The following is a 16664-nucleotide window of genomic DNA, read 5'->3' on the forward strand; positions in this document are numbered from 1 at the left end:
ATAAGGAAATAGTGATGGCTATTCCATCGATTCGCGTTTTCTTAGCCACCGATTTGGAAATTTCGGTAGGGGCACATTGATTTGGTGATGGGACTTTGTTTTATATACAATACATTTCATATATCTCAACAAAAAGAAGTCTAACGGGGTCAGATAAGGAAATAGTGATGGCTATTCCATCGATTCGCGTTTTCTTAGCCACCGATTTGGAAAATTCGGTAGGGGCACATTGATTTGGTGATGGGACTTTGTTTTATATACAATACATTTCATATATCTCAACAAAAAGAAGTCTAACGGGGTCAGATAAGGAAATAGTGATGGCTATTCCATCGATTCGCGTTTTCTTAGCCACCGATTTGGAAAATTCGGTTGGGGCACATTGATTTGGTGATGGGACTTTGTTTTATATACAATACATTTCATGTATCTCAACAAAAAGAAGTCTAACGGGGTCAGATAAGGAAATAGTGATGGCTATTCCATCGATTCGCGTTTTCTTAGCCACCGATTTGGAAAATTCGGTTGGGGCACATTGATTTGGTGATGGGACTTTGTTTTATATACAATACATTTCATGTATCTCAACAAAAAGAAGTCTAACGGGGTCAGATAAGGAAATAGTGATGGCTATTCCATCGATTCGCGTTTTCTTAGCCACCGATTTGGAAAATTCGGTAGGGGCACATTGATTTGGTGATGGGACTTTGTTTTATATACAATACATTTCATATATCTCAACAAAAAGAAGTCTAACGGGGTCAGATAAGGAAATAGTGATGGCTATTCCATCGATTCGCGTTTTCTTAGCCACCGATTTGGAAAATTCGGTTGGGGCACATTGATTTGTTGATGGGACTTTGTTTTATATACAATACATTTCATATATCTCAACAAAAAGAAGTCTAACGGGGTCAGATAAGGAAATAGTGAAGGCTATTCCATCGATTCGCGTTTTCTTAGCCACCGATTTGGAAATTTCGGTTGGGGCACATTGATTTGGTGATGGGACTTTGTTTTATATACAATACATTTCATATATCTCAACAAAAAGAAGTCTAACGGGGTCAGATAAGGAAATAGTGATGGCTATTCCATCGATTCGCGTTTTCTTAGCCACCGATTTGGAAATTTCGGTAGGGGCACATTGATTTGGTGATGGGACTTTGTTTTATATACAATACATTTCATATATCTCAACAAAAAGAAGTCTAACGGGGTCAGATAAGGAAATAGTGATGGCTATTCCATCGATTCGCGTTTTCTTAGCCACCGATTTGGAAAATTCGGTAGGGGCACATTGATTTGGTGATGGGACTTTGTTTTATATACAATACATTTCATATATCTCAACAAAAAGAAGTCTAACGGGGTCAGATAAGGAAATAGTGATGGCTATTCCATCGATTCGCGTTTTCTTAGCCACCGATTTGGAAATTTCGGTAGGGGCACATTGATTTGGTGATGGGACTTTGTTTTATATACAATACATTTCATATATCTCAACAAAAAGAAGTCTAACGGGGTCAGATAAGGAAATAGTGATGGCTATTCCATCGATTCGCGTTTTCTTAGCCACCGATTTGGAAATTTCGGTTGGGGCACATTGATTTGGTGATGGGGCGGCGCTTCTTCTAGCTGAAACATTATTAAAGAGTGTTTTAATGCTAATTTTTGTAAGAAGTCTGGAAATACGCGTCTTTTTGGTGATTTTATTGACTGGTTAACGAGGCCACGGTTCGTGCAGAAAGCGAGGTCGTTCGGATATTGGACCAGTAGCGTTAAGTTCTTAATATTTAAATACGAAAAGCCAATCAAGAATCAGTAAACGACTCGCGGTTAATATGTTGTCGATCGATCGCCAACAAGAAATAAAAAAATTTACTCATTATCATTAATAACGATTGCGTGAACGCCCAATTTTAAAAATTCAAGTTCTGTTTGGAAATAATTGTTTAGATTGTGAGAAAAGTTGATGAATCGCACGCCTTTTTGGCGTTTTTGTGGCCAAATTGCTTCGGTAGAAAACGAGATTTCTCACGCCACGCAAATTTAATAATATAACGACAAGGGTATGTAAATATACCAAAATTGGTGGTTATCTCAATGGATTAATTGATTTTTTACCTGCCGCCGTGTATATTCAATCGACCAGCAGTGGCGTGAAAAAAAAATCAGACCAATTTGAATTTATTTAACGATGATACAGGGTGTATCATACATTTTAGCTTCGTTTATTTACGTAGATTCGCTTTTAACAAAACCCCATCAAAATAAATCGCATAGAAATAGATTTGGACTGTTTAGAGGCCATGCATTACCTCCTCACTGCGCAAGATCGATTTAGTAATGTATTTTGATACTTTATCTATTCCAAATCTACAATTTTATTCGTCGACATGCCGATTCAATCGAAAATGGTCTTCGTTCAAGTAGAAAACGTTGTTTCCTATTGGTAGTTGTTTGTTTTTATGTCATTTGTCGCTTCTGTCAACTGTCATCGTTCACTGACAGCGGGAGATGACGCGAGAAGATGGTGGCGCCATCTTGTGTAACAAGGTATGACATTCAACATGTCTGGCGTTGCACCTTCTGTTGTTTTTGACGTAGGATTTGATCCAGCATCGTTAAACGTATTAATCACTTCGGAATTTTGGTGGTTATTCGTTCATTGATAAGAATCGGTTGATTCCGAGGCCTCAATCTTGGAATTTCACTTGGGAAATGGCAAACTGACACAAACAAATACAAAATGATATCTGTAGCACCCGAGTTGTGAATGGGGAGGTACCCGTTGTCCCCTCTCGAAAATTCGAGCGCCTACGACCTCATATGTACGTGGCCCCGATTTTGTAAAAGGTTATTTTGAATAATCGATGGGAGTGGTTCGTGCACGGTACCGAGGCGGTCGGTACTAAAAACAGAAAAACGAAAATTACCAAGTAGGCGCAGGGTATATACATATATTTATATATAAATGTTTTAATTATACGTTAAACTCGATCGTGAATAAATTATACGAGGGGTATTTGTAAATATCGTCAAAAATCACGTTTTGAGTTGGTTATGGGTTGTTGGAGTCGGTTCTGATTCTTCCGCACGGCATTTTTCCCATTAACAAACCGTAAGGAACGATTAAAATGTGAAAAAAATTCAGTAATACATGGATGTACATCAATAATTTCGATCATAGTTAGGTTAGGCGTATAAACAACTTTCCATCGACTTTTGAATCGATTTAATCTCGATTTGTAGTCCAATTGGACCCACAACAACTGAATCGGGTGACTGCGAGAGTTAAATTATAACTTTCATCGTATTCTTTCTTCGAAGTCTCCTCCAAAACATGCCCAAACCACCACAGTGTACACGAATAATCAAATTTCGACGTAAAACTCCCTTCCACACTTCTCAGCCGTCCAATTTGAGAGAAATTCGTTAAAGTTTGGTGGGATAATGAGGGTGGTTTGTTGGATTAAGCCCTGATATAGGAATAGTTCCTCTGCACGGCTCAAATACTGCGAAAACTCGAAAATTTTCATACAAATTCCAACCGACACGCGGCCTACAACCGTTAAACGGTTTTGTACGATCTGACACGTGTTTTAAAGGTGAAAACTACATCATAAGTGTGTGACGGCCTTTACTCGTCACAACAAATCCCCGTTGAGATCGCTCCGAAGTTATAACGTATAAATACGAAAATCAAAACTTTCCGGATAACCCTCGTATACTTAATTTTTTTTTATGGTAATTAGTTATTGTATATTATATAAAATTAACATTTACATTTTATAACGAACAACTTTTATGACAATAATCGGTATCTATTACATCATAAATCTTCGCGGAATTATTTGTTAGCAAGCAAAAAGGTCGAAAGGTCGATGCCATCCAATTAACTATCTTAGATTTTTTTTTTTTAACTTACAGTCAGTTCATTTAATTAAATAATTAAATTTTAACTATAACATCGATTTACAAAATTCAACTACTGTTTTTTTTTGTCGAATAACTTTGTTTTGTAAATTTCTATCATTAAATTTTATCCGACATATTGAAACGTCATGAATTGAAACGTCACATGGAATTGTCAATGGCGGTGCCATCTGTGATTCGCGGAATTAAAAGTTTTTAATTTTATCTATCAATATATTCCACCTTGTATATACGTCAAACGAAATAATATGCTAGAACGTATTTCAAGACTTGACGAATAATTAACTTTCTCGAATTTATACAAGCCGTCCGCAATTTTTGATAAGACACGTGATCGAACATGGGAGGCCATGTTGTGTGTTTAATGCGCTGACGTCGACAGAAGCAGTTGCTGGTCGAGTCTCGGCGTGGTGTCAATTTTCATACTTGAATTATCGCCGAGGACGACGTTCAATATATATATATATACAGAGGGATCGGATCGCGAACGACTAAAAATAAGCGACAATTTACATGTGATAATTCGTATTGAAACGGCGTTCGAGATTAATGTTTTTTAATTTACTTTATACGAGGTTCGTTCCATTAAAAAATGATTAATGCTTTGGTTGTTTGGATGTTGATCGATTGAGATTTTTTAAATTTTCTTCTACATCATTAGGATTAGCCAACATTTACCATATATTGGCATGACCAAACTAAACCGGTTCATTTGAAATGAAATTGATATTAATTATAACGACCGTGTACAGATTTTTAATTGGATACCTCCGACTGTTTTGAAATAATTGAAATTCTTTACTGTTTATAAAAAAAGTTATACAATTTTCTATTAGGTAAATGTATTAATTATACGGAATTAATGGGGATTTAATGGAGTCGACATTCCAACTGGGAAATAGAGAAATAACGTTTAAATCGACATTAATTTGGTTAAATTTTCCCGTTTTTACGATGGAAGAGAAAAAGGAGAAGAAGAAGAAAAGTTTTTTAATGGATATTTTGAATTATTATCATGACTTCAAACCTGGAACGAGAAAACGATCAAAACAATGGACTGAAAAGGGAAAAATCGGCTCCAAAGAAGTTGAAGACTGTTCCATATCTAGGAAAAGTCATGAAGAGGGTTTTTCAGGGATACGCGTGGGATAATTTTCTTTAAGTATCTTGGAAAAGGAAAAACCATCAACGTCGAGTATTCTGCGAACTTATAGGAACGTTTCAGTGAAGAAATCAAGCAGAAACCTCTGAAGAAAGTGTTGTTTCATCAAGATAATGCATCAGCTGAAAAATCCGTTATTGCAATGGCCAAAATTAATTAATTGAAGTTTGAATTGCTACTTCATACACCCTATTCGCCAGATTTAGTTTCCTCGGATTATTTTCTGTTCCCAGACCTAATGGTCAAAGATTTTCCAACAATTTGAGTTTGGAATTCTGATATTTTTGGAGAATTTTTGGAAAATTCCAGCAATTTCATCAAATTTTCACGTTTTCGATCTTTTTAGAAAATTCTTGGAAACCAATCAAAACTTTTGAGGCAAATCGAGCAATTTCTTGAAATTTTCGTATAAATTTTAGAGAATTCTCGAAATTCGAATGAGTTTTTGGGAATCTGGGTTTGAAATTCTGATATTTTTAGAGAATTTTTGGAAAATTTGTGCAATTTCTTCAGATTTTCGATCTTTTTTGAAAATTCTTGGAAACGAATCAAAACTTTTGAGGCAAATCGAGCAATTTCTTGAAATTTTCGTTAAATTTTAGAGAATTCTCGAAATTCGAATGAGTTTTTGGGAATCTGGGTTTGAAATTCTGATATTTTTAGAGAATTTTTGGAAAATTTGTGCAATTTCTTCAGATTTTCGATCTTTTTTGAAAATTCTTGGAAACGAATCAAAACTTTTGAGGCAAATCGAGCAATTTCTTGAAATTTTCGTTAAATTTTAGAGAATTCTCGAAATTCGAATGAGTTTTTGGGAATCTGGGTTTGAAATTCTGATATTTTTAGAGAATTTTTGGAAAATTTGTGCAATTTCTTCAGATTTTCGATCTTTTTTGAAAATTCTTGGAAACGAATCAAAACTTTTGAGGCAAATCGAGCAATTTCTTGAAATTTTCGTTAAATTTTAGAGAATTCTCGAAATTCGAATGAGTTTTTGGGAATCTGGGTTTGAAATTCTGATATTTTTAGAGAATTTTTGGAAAATTTGTGCAATTTCTTCAGATTTTCGATCTTTTTTGAAAATTCTTGGAAACGAATCAAAACTTTTGAGGCAAATCGAGCAATTTCTTGAAATTTTCGTTAAATTTTAGAGAATTCTCGAAATTCGAATGAGTTTTTGGGAATCTGGGTTTGAAATTCTGATATTTTTAGAGAATTTTTGGAAAATTTGTGCAATTTCTTCAGATTTTCGATCTTTTTTGAAAATTCTTGGAAACGAATCAAAACTTTTGAGGCAAATCGAGCAATTTCTTGAAATTTTCGTTAAATTTTAGAGAATTCTCGAAATTCGAATGAGTTTTTGGGAATCTGGGTTTGAAATTCTGATATTTTTAGAGAATTTTTGGAAAATTTGTGCAATTTCTTCAGATTTTCGATCTTTTTTGAAAATTCTTGGAAACGAATCAAAACTTTTGAGGCAAATCGAGCAATTTCTTGAAATTTTCGTTAAATTTTAGAGAATTCTCGAAATTCGAATGAGTTTTTGGGAATCTGGGTTTGAAATTCTGATATTTTTAGAGAATTTTTGGAAAATTTGTGCAATTTCTTCAGATTTTCGATCTTTTTTGAAAATTCTTGGAAACGAATCAAAACTTTTGAGGCAAATCGAGCAATTTCTTGAAATTTTCGTTAAATTTTAGAGAATTCTCGAAATTCGAATGAGTTTTTGGGAATCTGGGTTTGAAATTCTGATATTTTTAGAGAATTTTTGGAAAATTTGTGCAATTTCTTCAGATTTTCGATCTTTTTTGAAAATTCTTGGAAACGAATCAAAACTTTTGAGGCAAATCGAGCAATTTCTTGAAATTTTCGTTAAATTTTAGAGAATTCTCGAAATTCGAATGAGTTTTTGGGAATCTGGGTTTGAAATTCTGATATTTTTAGAGAATTTTTGGAAAATTTGTGCAATTTCTTCAGATTTTCGATCTTTTTTGAAAATTCTTGGAAACGAATCAAAACTTTTGAGGCAAATCGAGCAATTTCTTGAAATTTTCGTTAAATTTTAGAGAATTCTCGAAATTCGAATGAGTTTTTGGGAATCTGGGTTTGAAATTCTGATATTTTTAGAGAATTTTTGGAAAATTTGTGCAATTTCTTCAGATTTTCGATCTTTTTTGAAAATTCTTGGAAACGAATCAAAACTTTTGAGGCAAATCGAGCAATTTCTTGAAATTTTCGTTAAATTTTAGAGAATTCTCGAAATTCGAATGAGTTTTTGGGAATCTGGGTTTGAAATTCTGATATTTTTAGAGAATTTTTGGAAAATTTGTGCAATTTCTTCAGATTTTCGATCTTTTTTGAAAATTCTTGGAAACGAATCAAAACTTTTGAGGCAAATCGAGCAATTTCTTGAAATTTTCGTTAAATTTTAGAGAATTCTCGAAATTCGAATGAGTTTTTGGGAATCTGGGTTTGAAATTCTGATATTTTTAGAGAATTTTTGGAAAATTTGTGCAATTTCTTCAGATTTTCGATCTTTTTTGAAAATTCTTGGAAACGAATCAAAACTTTTGAGGCAAATCGAGCAATTTCTTGAAATTTTCGTTAAATTTTAGAGAATTCTCGAAATTCGAATGAGTTTTTGGGAATCTGGGTTTGAAATTCTGATATTTTTAGAGAATTTTTGGAAAATTTGTGCAATTTCTTCAGATTTTCGATCTTTTTTGAAAATTCTTGGAAACGAATCAAAACTTTTGAGGCAAATCGAGCAATTTCTTGAAATTTTCGTTAAATTTTAGAGAATTCTCGAAATTCGAATGAGTTTTTGGGAATCTGGGTTTGAAATTCTGATATTTTTAGAGAATTTTTGGAAAATTTGTGCAATTTCTTCAGATTTTCGATCTTTTTTGAAAATTCTTGGAAACGAATCAAAACTTTTGAGGCAAATCGAGCAATTTCTTGAAATTTTCGTTAAATTTTAGAGAATTCTCGAAATTCGAATGAGTTTTTGGGAATCTGGGTTTGAAATTCTGATATTTTTAGAGAATTTTTGGAAAATTTGTGCAATTTCTTCAGATTTTCGATCTTTTTTGAAAATTCTTGGAAACGAATCAAAACTTTTGAGGCAAATCGAGCAATTTCTTGAAATTTTCGTTAAATTTTAGAGAATTCTCGAAATTCGAATGAGTTTTTGGGAATCTGGGTTTGAAATTCTGATATTTTTAGAGAATTTTTGGAAAATTTGTGCAATTTCTTCAGATTTTCGATCTTTTTTGAAAATTCTTGGAAACGAATCAAAACTTTTGAGGCAAATCGAGCAATTTCTTGAAATTTTCGTTAAATTTTAGAGAATTCTCGAAATTCGAATGAGTTTTTGGGAATCTGGGTTTGAAATTCTGATATTTTTAGAGAATTTTTGGAAAATTTGTGCAATTTCTTCAGATTTTCGATCTTTTTTGAAAATTCTTGGAAACGAATCAAAACTTTTGAGGCAAATCGAGCAATTTCTTGAAATTTTCGTTAAATTTTAGAGAATTCTCGAAATTCGAATGAGTTTTTGGGAATCTGGGTTTGAAATTCTGATATTTTTAGAGAATTTTTGGAAAATTTGTGCAATTTCTTCAGATTTTCAATCTTTTTTGAAAATTCTTGGAAACGAATCAAAACTTTTGAGGCAAATCGAGCAATTTCTTGAAATTTTCGTTAAATTTTAGAGAATTCTCGAAATTCGAATGAGTTTTTGGGAATCTGGGTTTGAAATTCTGATATTTTTAGAGAATTTTTGGAAAATTTGTGCAATTTCTTCAGATTTTCGATCTTTTTTGAAAATTCTTGGAAACGAATCAAAACTTTTGAGGCAAATCGAGCAATTTCTTGAAATTTTCGTTAAATTTTAGAGAATTCTCGAAATTCGAATGAGTTTTTGGGAATCTGGGTTTGAAATTCTGATATTTTTAGAGAATTTTTGGAAAATTTGTGCAATTTCTTCAGATTTTCGATCTTTTTTGAAAATTCTTGGAAACGAATCAAAACTTTTGAGGCAAATCGAGCAATTTCTTGAAATTTTCGTTAAATTTTAGAGAATTCTCGAAATTCGAATGAGTTTTTGGGAATCTGGGTTTGAAATTCTGATATTTTTAGAGAATTTTTGGAAAATTTGTGCAATTTCTTCAGATTTTCAATCTTTTTTGAAAATTCTTGGAAACCAATCAAAACTTTTGAGGCAAATCGAGCAATTTCTTGAAATTTTCGTTAAATTTTAGAGAATTCTCGAAATTCGAATGAGTTTTTGGGAATCTGGGTTTGAAATTCTGATATTTTTAGAGAATTTTTGGAAAATTTGTGCAATTTCTTCAGATTTTCGATCTTTTTTGAAAATTCTTGGAAACGAATCAAAACTTTTGAGGCAAATCGAGCAATTTCTTGAAATTTTCGTATAAATTTTAGAGAATTCTCGAAATTCGAATGAGTTTTTGGGAATCTGGGTTTGAAATTCTGATATTTTTAGAGAATTTTTGGAAAATTTGTGCAATTTCTTCAGATTTTCGATCTTTTTTGAAAATTCTTGGAAACGAATCAAAACTTTTGAGGCAAATCGAGCAATTTCTTGAGATTTTCGTATAAATTTTAGAGAATTCTCGAAATTCGAATGAGTTTTTGGGAATCTGGGTTTGAAATTCTGATATTTTTAGAGAATTTTTGGAAAATTCCTGGAAACCAATCAACTTTTAGGCGAATCGAAGTAATTTCTGGAAATCTAGATGCAAATTTTCATATAAATTTTAGAGAATTCTTTAAACTGTAGATATGAATGAAATTATTATCATTCTTCGCCTATTTCCTGTTGACCGATTTAAACCAGTAGAAAAATTATTCGAAAAATCCCTTCTTCGACTTATAACAGTTGTAAAAACCAAAATTCCTCTGACATATATTCAATAATATCAATTGCATCTAAATAAAATATATCCCATCATATTTTTATAATTGTCTCGATTCTATTTCATAATCTTCATCATCTCCACGCCATTTTGACCTCGCCGTACAGCTCTCAGTGTTGCCCAGGCTGTCAGCCATTTTAGATTCGGTCTTCTTCAACTCCCAAGTGTCTAATTTGCCACTTACTGACAGCTGTCATGTCACCTGCGCGTTTCCGCCAATAAGATTTTGACAACTATTCGATGACGTGCAAAACTCGTTTCTATATCAATTTTTTCGACATAACCTATCGAGGTGATAAAATTTATTCATTCGAGTGGGGTCATTAATACCACCAGGTGAAATAATTGCTTAATTGGTTTCAACTTTTATAGATTTGATCCCCTTGATATCGAAACTGGTTCTAAATTCGTGATAAACCATTTAAATGGACGCCGTTTTTGATTTACGCTTTAAATATCGTTATTTAATTTAATTAGTCGTAAATTATATTAGTTTATACATCATCACGCCTCTATAGACATTTAAAAGTTTTTATTTAATGACTGAGTCAACTTCGTGCGAAATTTCGACATAAAACTCGTTCTAAAAAATTCCGTATCGCCACGGAGACCATTTTGTAAATGTACAAATGGACTTTTTAGGTTAAATTAATCACAAAACATACGCCATACAGAAATAAGTCGAAATACATTGTCCCAGAAGTACCTGGGGCAACAAAAAACACTTAGAACTCCTGGACTACCAAAATTTAGTTTTTGGGCTGCATACTCGTCGATAGTAGAAAAAATTTACAAAAGGTTAGAAAAAATTTTGTGAAAAATCGATTGTTTATGACGACATGAATCATTCGCAAACTTCGGGGATGTTTTTGGGGTTATTTTCCGAGTCAGACAGATATTTCTGGATAACTGGTTGAAGATCGAATTTTAACCACTCGAACAAAAGTTTGTTATTGCAGGAGGGTTGTTTTTCACGGTGTTTTCGTATTTGATTAGGTTTCAAAATTACTGATAATTCTATTAGAAAATTTCGTGTATATAGTTTATCTTAAGTCTCTGAAGACGATAACTTCGATGTGTCGAAACATGCGTCATAATTTTGTTTTTCAAATTATTATTGATAAGTGTTTAATTCATTCCGTATCTCTCTCTGTATACAGGGTGTCCCACGACGAGTTAAAACTATCTGTATATGGCAAAATACTTTAGGAAAATTTTTAACTAACATATTTTCAAAGATTTGTTATTTTGAATAGAACAACAACAATATATTTATACATTTTCGAAATCTACGTAAAATTTTAGTATACTTTTGTCTAAAAACTTTTATCGAGAAATGCATATTTTTCGAGTTATTAATTTTTTTGTAAAAAATTTGACCGTTGCAGACCCTTATGAATTATTTTTTTACGACTACACCCTTAAAAATATAAAAATGGTTTCTGTTCGGTTACTTTTAGCAAAGTTAGACGTATCTGAATCTACGTTGAAAATTTTCTCATTCTATACAGGGTGTGTATAAAAAGTGTTCAAACTTTAACTTCATAAATATCAAATTTCTTTGTTTTTTTAAATAGAACACCATGTATATTAATACATTTTTGAAATCTACGTGAAATTTTAGTATACTTTTGCCTAAAAACTTTTTTCGAAAAATGAATACTTTTCGAGTTATTAATTTTTTTGTAAAAAATTTGACCGTTGCAGACCCTAATAAATTATTTTTTTACGACTACACCCTTGAAGATATGAAAATGGTTTTTATTCGGTTGCTTTTAGCAAGGTCAGACGTATCTGAATCTATGTTGAAAATTTTCTCATTCTATACAGGGTGTGTATAAAAAGTTTTCAAACTTTAACATCATAAATATCAAATTTCTTTGTTTTTTTAAATAGAACACCATGTATATTAATACATTTTTGAAATCTACGTGAAATTTTAGTATACTTTTGTATAAAAACTTTTTTCGAAAAATGAATACTTTTCGATTTATTAATTTTTTTGTAAAAAATTTGACCGTTGCAGACCTTTATGAATTATTTTTTTACGACTACACCCTTAAAAATATAAAAATGGTTTCTGTTCCGTTACTTTTAGCAAAGTCAGACGTATTTGAATCTATATTGAACAATGTTTTATTTTATACGGGGTGTGTATAAAAAGTGTTCAAAGTTTAACTTCATAAATATCAAATTTCTTTGTTTTTTTAAATAGAACACCATGTATATTAATACATTTTTGAAATCTACGTGAAATTTTAGTATACTTTTGTCTATAAACTTTTTTCGAAAAATGCATACTTTTCGAGTTATTAATTTTTTTGTAAAAAATTTGACCGTTGCAGACCTTTATGAATTATTTTTTTACGACTACACCCTTAAAAATATAAAAATGGTTTCTGTTCGGTTACTTTTAGCAAAGTCAGACGTATTTGAATCTATATTGAACAATGTTTTATTTTATACGGGGTGTGTATAAAAAGTGTTCAAAGTTTAACTTCATAAATATCAAATTTCTTTGTTTTTTTAAATAGAACACCATGTATATTAATACATTTTTGAAATCTACGTGAAATTTTAGTATACTTTTGCCTAAAAACTTTTTTCGAAAAATGAATACTTTTCGATTTATTAATTTTTTTGTAAAAAATTTGATAGCTGCAGACCTTTATAAATTATTTTTTTACGACTACACCCTTAAAAATATAAAAATGGTTTTTATTCGGTTACTTTTAGCAAAGTCAGACGTATTTGAATCTATATTGAACAATGTTTTATTTTATACGGGGTGTGTATAAAAAGTGTTCAAAGTTTAACTTCATAAATATCAAATTTCTCTATTTTTCTAAATAGAACCACCCGGTTTTTTCTAATTTAATGCATTCAAGGGCTAAAAAATAAGGCATATTCATATATACTTTTCTTAATCTTACCGTTATCCAAATATTAAATGTTTTCTGTAAATTTTTAGAGATGCTGGTGTGGTCTAAATTTTATTTATTCGTTAATAAATTGAGAACGAGTCATAATAAGGTTTAGATATAGAAAAATATAAATGTATTTGCCTTATATTTTTACCCCTGAATGCATCAAAATAGAAAAAACCAGGTGGTTCTATTTAAAAAAACAAAGAAATTTGATATTTATGAAGTTAAACTTTGAACACTTTTTATACACACCCTGTATAAAATGAAAAATTTTTCAACATAGATTCAAATACGTCTGACTTTGCTAAAAGCAACCGAATAAAAACCATTTTCATATCTTCAAGGGTGTAGTCGTAAAATAATAATTAATAAGGGTGTGCAACGATCAAATTTTTTACAAAAAAATTAATAACTCGAAAAGTATTCATTTTTCGAAAAAAGTTTTTAAACAAAAGTATACTAAAATTTCACGTAAACTCCAAAAATGTATTAATATACAGGGTGTCCTATTTAAAATAACAAAGTTACAGTCGACTTTCGGTAGAACCGATACAGATTCGTCGTGGGACAGCCTGTATAGCGAGGTTATAAGTAATAAGATAAACTTTAGTCGATAATTTTACACATAAAGTATAATCAGAGTCACGAAAATTGGCGATCGTAAAATGTAAAAATATATAATAAAAACATTGTAATAAACTACGAGTAAATTGTAGTTTTACCTGTTTCATTTACCTTAGGTCAAAATTAACGAAAATCAAATTTGCCATTGATAACATACAATCACTTATGTCCGTATTAAACTTGACGACATTATAATTATTGTTTTTGAAAATTTTTAACCATAAAAAACAACGAAATTACAATAATATTTCTTCCATCAAAAAATTTTACCATCAAAAATCTTCATTTTTGTAAACGCAACGCTTGGAGTCGATTTTTTGCACTCGCATTCTTCCTAAATCTTCTCCACGTGCTCCTATCCATTTTTCCCTTGAACGTCCTCTCTTCCTTTCGTGTCCTTCTCCCTTTAACTTCTCCTGCGTTCGTTCTTTTCCACCACTCGCACCTGGGGCTCCAAACGTCGTTTGGTTCCTTCGTTTATCACCCCCAGGTATTCGAAATCCCGGATTTTATCAAATCTGTACCCTTCGGTTTGCTCTGTCGTCGCTTCCAAGTGGTTGCAGCTATTCAGATCCCTTCCCGTCTCTACTTATTGGATCACATCATCTGCGTAGTCAAGGATTCGTGTTTTGTTGTCGCAAATCATCCTCTGGGTTCGGATCACTCGCTTCAAACCTCATTTGGTTCCAGAACTTTCCCGATGGGCTTCCTTCGACACCTGCAGGTTCCATCTTTTGATATTCGCCCAGATTCTGGATAGGACTTTGCGTTTTGGGTGTTCTAAGTCGGAAAAATTCGAAAGACAATCGATTGTAAGGGTTGTCTGTTGTCCACCGTTCCGATGGAGCAATTTAGGTCAATCCCGAATGGTGCACCAGCATTTGTTTACCAGAAGTGTTGGGAAAACTCGGGGAAACCGATCGCAGAAGACAAAAACGTTTTTGAATAGTCAAAACATCGAATCGACAAAGATTTCTGAATAATCGAGTGATGTCTCAATGGGGTTAAGTTTTTATTTAACCAAATTTGCGTCTTGTATATCAAATAATTCCCGTAACGATTCTGGTAAAATAATTTCGAAATTCTCCCGATAAATATTCGAATTTTCGCGATTATTTCGCGAGTATTTTTGGGAATCGTTTCGAATCTGTCGCCGTCATATTAAAAATACCGAAAGTAAATATTTATAGAAACGAATTTAGATCTGGCTTTGATGAAATATACATTTTTCAATTTATTTTTCCGTTTTTCAAAGTATACAATATCGAGGAAGAGAGATATCGAACAGATACAAACTTTATTCGGTCTCTCGATTGATTTTTCTTGAAAAATTTAATCGAAACTTTATTTCTAACATACAATTTTTTTGTTTCCGTTCCAAAATTAAAAGTTTTTCGTATAATTTCATGTTATAAACACCGAAAAACCTCCCCAAAAGAACCGCCGATTTCTCGCGATTAATTTCTTATTAAATATTCAAATATACGGGGTGAGCAACTAAAAATGTTACAGGTTTGGTTTAATTCACGTCAAAAGTCATGTCAATTTCATTTTTTCCTTGATTTCAATTGAACATAACCTTAAAGAAAGACGTGTATACGTTTGACAGCTGTCATATTATTAGTTAGTTCTGTGGTGTTCGAAAATTTTGTGCAATAGATGAAATATTGATTAATATACGTGGTGAAGCTTCTTCAAAGAGTGGAAAGGTAATGGTACAATATTTTGGGTTATAATTGCACGCGCACGGACACGTTTTTCGTTTTGTCAGACTGTTGGCGACGGAATTTCGTTCTGTACATTATTTATTCTGTTAAAATTTGAATTTCAATTGAACATAACCTTAAAGAAAGACGTGTATACGTTTGACAGCTGTCATATTATTAGTTAGTTCTGTGGTGCTCGAAAATTTTGTGCAATGGATGAAATATTGATTAATATACGTGGTGAAGCTTCTTCAAAGAGTGGAAAGGTAATGGTACAATATTTTGGGTTATAATTGCACGCGCACGGACACGTTTTTCGTTTTGTCAGACTGTTGGCGACGGAATTTCGTTCTGTACATTATTTATTCTGTTAAAATTTGAATTTCAATTGAACATAACCTTAAACAAAGACGTGTATACGTTTGACAGCTGTCATATTATTAGTTAGTTCTGTGGTGTTCGAAAATTTTGTGCAATGGATGAAATATTGATTAATATACGTGGTGAAGCTTCTTCAAAGAGTGGAAAGGTAATGGTACAATATTATGGGTTATAATTGCACGCGCACGGACACGTTTTTCGTTTTGTCAGACTGTTGGCGACGGAATTTCGTTCTGTACATTATTTATTCTGTTAAAATTTGAATTTCAATTGAACATAACCTTAAACAAAGACGTGTATACGTTTGACAGCTGTCATATTATTAGTTAGTTCTGTGGTGTTCGAAAATTTTGTGCAATGGATGAAATATTGATTAATATACATGGTGAAGCTGTTAAAATTTGAAGATTTGCCCATTGAGACACCCAGTTCCGCCAGAAGTGGCTTTTAATTTTCAGTAGGATTATAGGAAGTTTATAAATTTGTTTTTGGTAGAAATAAAATTGCATAACGATCATGCGGAGTCTGTTTATAGCGAAAGCGTAGTTTTTTTTTTCGTAGCGCGTTACCTCAAGCCAAAGTTTGTGATGTGTTGGTTCCAGCGAGGGGACTCAAACCGCGAACGGTTCAGTTTATCGTAAACTACCGCCGAGACGCTACGGAAACTCAGATCCGCGATCCGACTGTTTTTAAACGCCGTATGTTCGTTAATTTTTGCGAATTTCGAAAAAATATCGAGTATTGACGTAATTTGTGTCGTGGATTAGGTTTTGTGGTCTTGTGTTTTGGGGTAATTCGTTTTCCAATACCACTGTTGAAAATGTAGCCATAAACAAATTAGAAATAAGTCTTTAATCTAATAAGTTAGTAAAAGATTTAATTTCGTTTCATTTAAAGTTGAAATGCTTGAAATTTTTGGTTTTTTTTTTGAATATTTTCACCATATTCGTACTGACTGATTTTTCAGTTTTTTTCTATACACGTA

The 16664-nt window shown here is 32.1% G+C and overlaps 1 protein-coding gene across 5 annotated transcripts in view; it reads left to right on the forward strand.

Moving 5' to 3' along the window:
• The window catches only part of LOC130899711 (cGMP-dependent protein kinase, isozyme 2 forms cD4/T1/T3A/T3B), a 94984-nt gene that overhangs the window by 14573 nt on the left and 63747 nt on the right, over positions 1-16664 (forward strand). The window contains exon 1 of one of the 5 annotated variants that reach the window (XM_057809859.1): positions 16305-16469. The exons of 3 other annotated variants lie outside the window; for them this stretch is intronic. The gene's annotated coding sequence lies outside the window, so the exon portion shown is untranslated. Of the gene's footprint in view, positions 1-16304; positions 16543-16664 lie in introns of those variants that run through there. One more of the 5 variants, XM_057809860.1, reaches the window with a different exon arrangement.

The sequence above is a fragment of the Diorhabda carinulata genome, chromosome 11, assembly GCF_026250575.1.
Source record: "Diorhabda carinulata isolate Delta chromosome 11, icDioCari1.1, whole genome shotgun sequence".
NCBI classification, from domain to species: Eukaryota; Metazoa; Arthropoda; class Insecta; order Coleoptera; family Chrysomelidae; genus Diorhabda; species Diorhabda carinulata.